This window comes from Macrobrachium nipponense, chromosome 7 (genome assembly GCF_015104395.2).
Source record: "Macrobrachium nipponense isolate FS-2020 chromosome 7, ASM1510439v2, whole genome shotgun sequence".
In the NCBI taxonomy this organism is placed as follows: Eukaryota; Metazoa; Arthropoda; class Malacostraca; order Decapoda; family Palaemonidae; genus Macrobrachium; species Macrobrachium nipponense.
In genome coordinates, this window is record NC_061109.1 from 57,427,369 (window position 1) to 57,433,931 (window position 6,563).

Genomic DNA, 6,563 nt, shown 5'->3' on the forward strand with positions numbered 1-6,563 from the left:
GGATCCCCGACGTCTGCGCCTCCTAGAAGACCTCCATATAGGAAAGGAGAAACCAAATATAAATATCACCCAGAAGACGTTTTTCGTTTCTCCTTCCCACCGCCGCCCGGAGAGCAGCGGACGACCCAGACAACTCAAGATAATCAGGAGCCCCCAAAGAATGATAGGAATCCTACTATGTTGTTGTTATTTTTGATTTAGCTGACCTTGTGTCAGCACGGGCTCTTGCTCACCGACCAGCCCGTAAGAAGTCCTGCTACAGACGGAATTCCTGACGTTCACCCTAGGCACACTACTGTGGCGCTCGCACAACAGAATCCCCGAGGCCTTCGAGGCGAGACCCACGACTTTGCCCAAGAACCGGCCTGACCAATGCGAATCCAACTCTAAGTCCGCAGATTTTCTTGATAACTAATTTAATAACAATAATAATAATTAATAATAAATAATAATAAATAATAATAATAATAACAATAATAATAAATAAATAATAATAAATGGAATAAAATTAATAATGGAATTTTAATAATTACTAATAAGAATAAAACAATAATAATTAATAATAATAATAATAAAATAAAAAACTATCGGAACAACCAGAAAAGACTATACAGCCAACTAAGAGGGAAGAAAACCACCAAGAAATTCCTGAAGCCGAACCAAGTAAGAGACTCTGGGAAAACATATGAAGCAATCCGGTATCACACAACAAACATGCAACATGGCTCCAGGAAGTCAAGGAAGAAGAAACAGGGAGAATAAAAACAAAGATTCACTGACATCACGACAGACACAGTCAGACACCAAACTAAAAGAAAATGCCAAACTGGAAAGCCCCAGGTCCCGAAGAAGTCCGTGGATACTGGCTCAAAAACTTCAAGTCCCTACATCCACGAATAGCAGAACAACTCCAGCATTGTATCTCAAATCACAACGCACCCAAATGGATGACCACAGGGGAAGAACATCCTTAGTACAAAAAGACAAGAGTAAGGGAAATATAGCCATAACTACAGGCCTATCACCTCCCTACCAATATTGTGGAAGTTACTAACAGGTATCATCAGTGAAAGGCGGATACAATTACCATAGAGGAGACAAAACACCATCCCCCACCAACAGAAGGCTGCAGAAAGAAGGAAGTGTAGGGGCAAAAAAACCAGCTCCTGATAGACGAAATGGTAATGAAGAACAGTAAGAGAAGGAAAACCAACCTAAGAGTGGCATGGATAGACATAAGAAAACCTTCGACATGATACCACACACATGGCTTTAATAGAATGCCTGAAAAATATATGGGCAGAGGAAAACACCATCAGCTTCCTCAAAATACAATGCACAACTGGAATACAATACCTACAAGCTCTGGAATAAGACTAGCAGAGGTGAATATCAGGAGAGGGATCTTCCAGGGGGACTCACTGTCCCCACTGCTCTTCGTAGTAGACATGATTCCCATGACAAAAGTACTACAGAAGATGGATGCCGGGTACCAACTCAAGAAAAGAGGCAACAGAATCAACCATCTGATGTTCATGGACGACATCAAGCTGTATGGTAAGAGCATCAAGGAAATAGATACCCTAATCCAGACTGTAAGGATTGTATCTGGGGACATCAGGATGGAGTTTGGAATAGAAAAATGCGCCTTAGTCAATATACAAAAAGGCAAAGTAACGAGAACTAAAGGGATAATGCTACCTGATGGGAGCAACATCAAACACATAGATGAGACAGGATGCAAATACCTGGGAATAATGGAAGGAGGGGATATAAAATATCAAGAAATGAAGGACACGATCAGTAAAGAATATATGCAGAGACTCAAGGCAATGCTCAAGTCAAAACTCAACGCCGGAAATATGATAAAAGCCATAAACACATGGGCAGTGCCACTAATCAGATACAGAGCAGGAATAGTCGAATGGACGAAGGTAGAACTCCACAACATAGATCAGAAAACCAGGAAACATATGATAATACACAAAGCACTACACCCAAGAGCAAATACGGACAGACTATACATAACACGAAAGGAAGGAGGGAGAGGACTACTAAGTATAGAGGACTGCGTCAACATCGAGAACAGGGCACTAGGACAATATCTGAAAACCAGAGAAGACAAGTGGCTCAAGAGTGCATGGGAAGAAGGACTAATGAAAGTAGACGAAGACCCAAAAATATACAGAGACAGGAGAATGACAGACAGAACAGAGGACTGGCACAACAAACCAATGCACGGACAATACATGAGACCTACTAAAGAACTAGCCAGCGATAACACGTGGAAATGGCTACAGAGGGAAGAGCTAAAGAAGGAAACTGAAGGAATGATAACAGCGGCACAATATCAGGCCCTAAGAACCAGATATGTTCAAAGAACGATAGACGGAAATAACATCTCTTCCATATGTAGGAAGTGCAATACGAAAAATGAAACCATAAACCACATAGCAAGCAAATGCCCGGCACTTGCACAGAACCAGTACAAAAAGAGGCATGATTCAGTGGCAAAAGCCCTCCACTGGAGCCTGTGCAAAAAACATCAGCTACCTTGTAGTAATAGGTGGTACGAGCACCAACCTGAGGAGTGATAAAAAACAATCAGGCAAAGATCCTCTGGGACTATGGTATCAGAACAGATAGGGTGATACGTGCAAATAGACCACACGTGACGTTGATTGACAAAGTCAAGAAGAAAGTATCACTCATTGATGTCGCAATACCATGGGGCACCAGAGTTGAAGAGAAAGAAAGGGAAAAAATGGATGATAAGTATCAAGATCTGAAGATAGAAATAAGAAGGATATGGGATATGCCAGTGGAAATCGTACCCATAATCATAGGAGCACTAGGCACGATCCCAAGATCCCTGAAAAGGAATCTAGAAAAAATAGAGGCTGAAGCAGCTCCAGGACCCATGCAGAAGAATGTGATCCTAGAAACGGCGCACATAGTAAGAAAAGTGATGGACTCCTAAGGAGGCAGGATACAACCCGGAACCCCACACTATAAATACCACCCAGTCGAATTGAAGGACTGTGATAGAGCAAAAAAAAAAAAAAAAAAAAAAAAAAAAAAAAAAAAATAAATAATAATAATAATACTAATAATAAATAATAACATAATATAATAATAATAATAATAATTATAATATTCTATGGGCATAGTTCCAACATGGCAGCCTATTATTAATTTGCATATGCTTAAGGATTTCAGGTGGCACATTTTCCTGTATGGCCGCCAAGTCAAGAAGCAATGACGTCATTCTGCATATGTTAAATCGATGGTATTTATTACTTAAATCTTCTATATCAATATATTTCAATGTCAACCCAATCACTTATGAACACACACATAAACACATAAAAGCATATTTACTAAATACACACACACATACACACACATATATATACATATATCTATATATATTATTATATATATATATGATAATATAATATATTTATATATATCATATATTATATAAGTATATATATATATATATGTATATATATATATAATATAATATATATAATATATATATATATATATATATAGATTATTATACCTATATATGTATATATAATTATATATATATATATATATTATATATATCTAATATATATAATAATATATATTATATATTTAATGTAATATATCTATATAGATATATATATAATATATTATAATGTATATATATATATTCATAATGTATATATATGTGCATGTGTGTGTGAGTCTATAAATATATACAAACACACACACACACACACACACACACGCGCGCAACAAACACACACACACACACACACACACACACCACACACACACACACACATATATATATATATATATATATATATATATATATATATACATATTATAGATATACTTAGAAAGAAAGAGAGAAAGAGAGAGACATGACTAAAAGTTTGAAAAATCGTCTTTATGTCCAATATATAAGTAAAGTCGTAATAACGAGATTCACTAAACATAACGGAACATTGTATGTCCTAGTTATATGAGATTCGTGGGAAAATTTCAGGGCTTCAGAGACAATATGTTTCCTGATAATGAACACCAAAGGTTTCACATTATTCAGAATAGAGTTGCATAGAATATAGCATTTAGACCAGACGCTAAGGGCAGCTAGGGGAATTAACGGCAAAACCCACTACGGAACTTTATTCAGAGATTTAGACTTTCAAGAAAGGTTGATAAAAATAAGAACAGTGAACTTTCTTAACAGTAAAATTCATTCAATATATTCTAAGAAGTAAAACTAGGTTAAATTGTCCTTTATCGTAATCCGAAGTATCTTCAGCCTTTATTTAAGAGAAATACTTAGAAAATAAATTCTACTTTTGTAATATCTCGCGAATTTTAGAAACCCATGAACTTAACCCTTGGGAAACAGGGCTACCTCACTGGCTACTTGTGTATAATTTCTATTCCATGAACTACAAGAACTCAAGACCTTCTCTTATACCTACCAATGAATATCATTGGGTGAAGCAGATTTCTAAATTTCAGACAATCTCGAGACTAACAAGTCTGGAAGGGGTTTAAATAGTTTATTGTATGTAATTATTAAAGAAACACAGACAATTACCAAACACATAGATCAAAATCATTTAGAAACTTCAGCGAGAATTCCCACCTTTCATAAAACTATATTCTAAATACGATCCTAAATGCCACCAACATATTCCAAGAAATACTTTTAGAAGCAATTAGATTTTAATGAATCTATATTTAAGATTTCCTATCAATATAATTGATCATAACCTGACATTAAAAGGGATATGTAATTAGAATAAGATTATGAGAACTGAGGAATGAATCACACTTTGAAGTTGCATCGGCCAGTATAAATAGGACGCTTTTAGGCATCAAATACTACATAAGGTCTCCTGCACTTGAACTCAACAGTGTCAACTCAGTTGCTTTTTCTGCTCTCTGACTATTGCAGCATTAAGGTATCACATCTGAACACATTTTATTGGTACTTTTCTCAATGAAAACATTGTTTTTGCGTGTAAATAGTGATTCCATGGCCTTTTAAACTTCAGAGAATACTGTTAAATTATAATAAAAAAAATACATTCACCTTTGGAAAGATTTTGAGTATCTGTGTTAATTATATATGTATATATCAAAGTTTGATCGTATAACTGGAACTCATTTTTATTCTGTTTTCTGGTTTATTATTAAACTAAGCTGTTCCATTTGCTTCAGTTGCTTCAGGTGGAAAGATGTTGAGAATCTTCGTTAAGTTCTTCCTGGTTGCTGTGAGTATATCTGTCTTAAAATTATGCATGCAAAGTATATGCTAAAGATTCTTTTCTGTCATATACCCATCAGGGCATAATTGGCACCTGAAAATATTCTGGGCAAATTTTGCCACTCGTACCCCACAAATGTTTAACTTCTCATATATGACAGGTGTTGTGCATTTGCTGGACCCATGGACGCGTAGTTGAAGCTCATTTGAAGAATGCCCTTGAGAATGTCCCAAAGCAAGACGGGTAAATAAAAAGTCACTTTCAGATGAAGTAATAACACAACGAAATACACTAAATTTTCTTACTGTGAGACTTTAGAACAATCACTATATAAACAAAGGTTTGACGATTCTTAATCAATAAGAACTGATCTCAGTACTTCCAACAAAGCCTAAGGAAAACAACTCGTTGTAAAGGTTACCTAATTGTGTTATTCTTTTGACAGGGATTGTTATCTTGACTGCGTTGCCGCTTATCCATATAGTGCGGTAGAAGGGATGGATGGATGGTGCAATACTAATTGCAATTGGGTTCCTCCATACTGCCCCGAAACTCACTGCAGGTGTATCTTGATCTGTGATTCGGATGTCACTCCTGTTGCAAAATAAACTGCAAAAAGGAGAGATTCTTGACAACTGACCATTTTATCCAATCAGACCTTAAGAATTTATCCTTATGTCAAGTGGTTTGACATTGTATTCATTCTGGAATCTATTCTAGATGAGCACATTATTTCGGAAATTTTCTGGTTGTTAAATGTATTGAAATTTTATGCTTTTAACTTGTAATTAATTCTAAATGAGCACAACATTATAAAATTTACTAATTTAGGAGTCTGTCATAAAATGATGATTTATAATGTTTGGGTTTCAGTGAATTGGATTCTTTTGGATTTTTTTTAGTTACTAAACAAAGGTTATTAATTAATAAAGACTGAATGCAGCACAATTTCTCTGGTTTTATTTCAAAAATTATATTAACTATATTCCTAAACTTATGTTAGCTATAACGACAGATAACTTACAATCAAAAGTTGGGCCTCTTATGCAAACAATGCAATGCAATAGGAGATTTGCTATACTTTCCTGATAAAGTTCAAAATGGAAAAAAAGGATCTGCTTTTAGCCATAACTGAATGAATCCGAGGATGTCTCTTTAGATCTTTCACCACTCAGTGCTTTGCAAACTTTATTATTTTCATAATATTAAGATGCTGTGACTTCATTTTTCTAAAGATTTGGTAACACAATGTCCTTTATCTGGCAGATACTGTAAGCA

At 35.4% G+C, this 6,563-nt stretch overlaps 1 long non-coding RNA gene across 1 annotated transcript; it reads left to right on the plus strand.

Moving 5' to 3' along the window:
• The first annotated feature begins 4,882 nt into the window (after nt 1–4,882).
• LOC135217730 (uncharacterized) lies at nt 4,883–6,233 on the plus strand. Its single transcript, XR_010315175.1, has 4 exons — nt 4,883–4,979; nt 5,239–5,291; nt 5,446–5,528; nt 5,731–6,233. It is a non-coding gene; the product is annotated as an uncharacterized LOC135217730 (long non-coding RNA).
• Nucleotides 6,234–6,563: the final 330 nt, after the last annotated feature.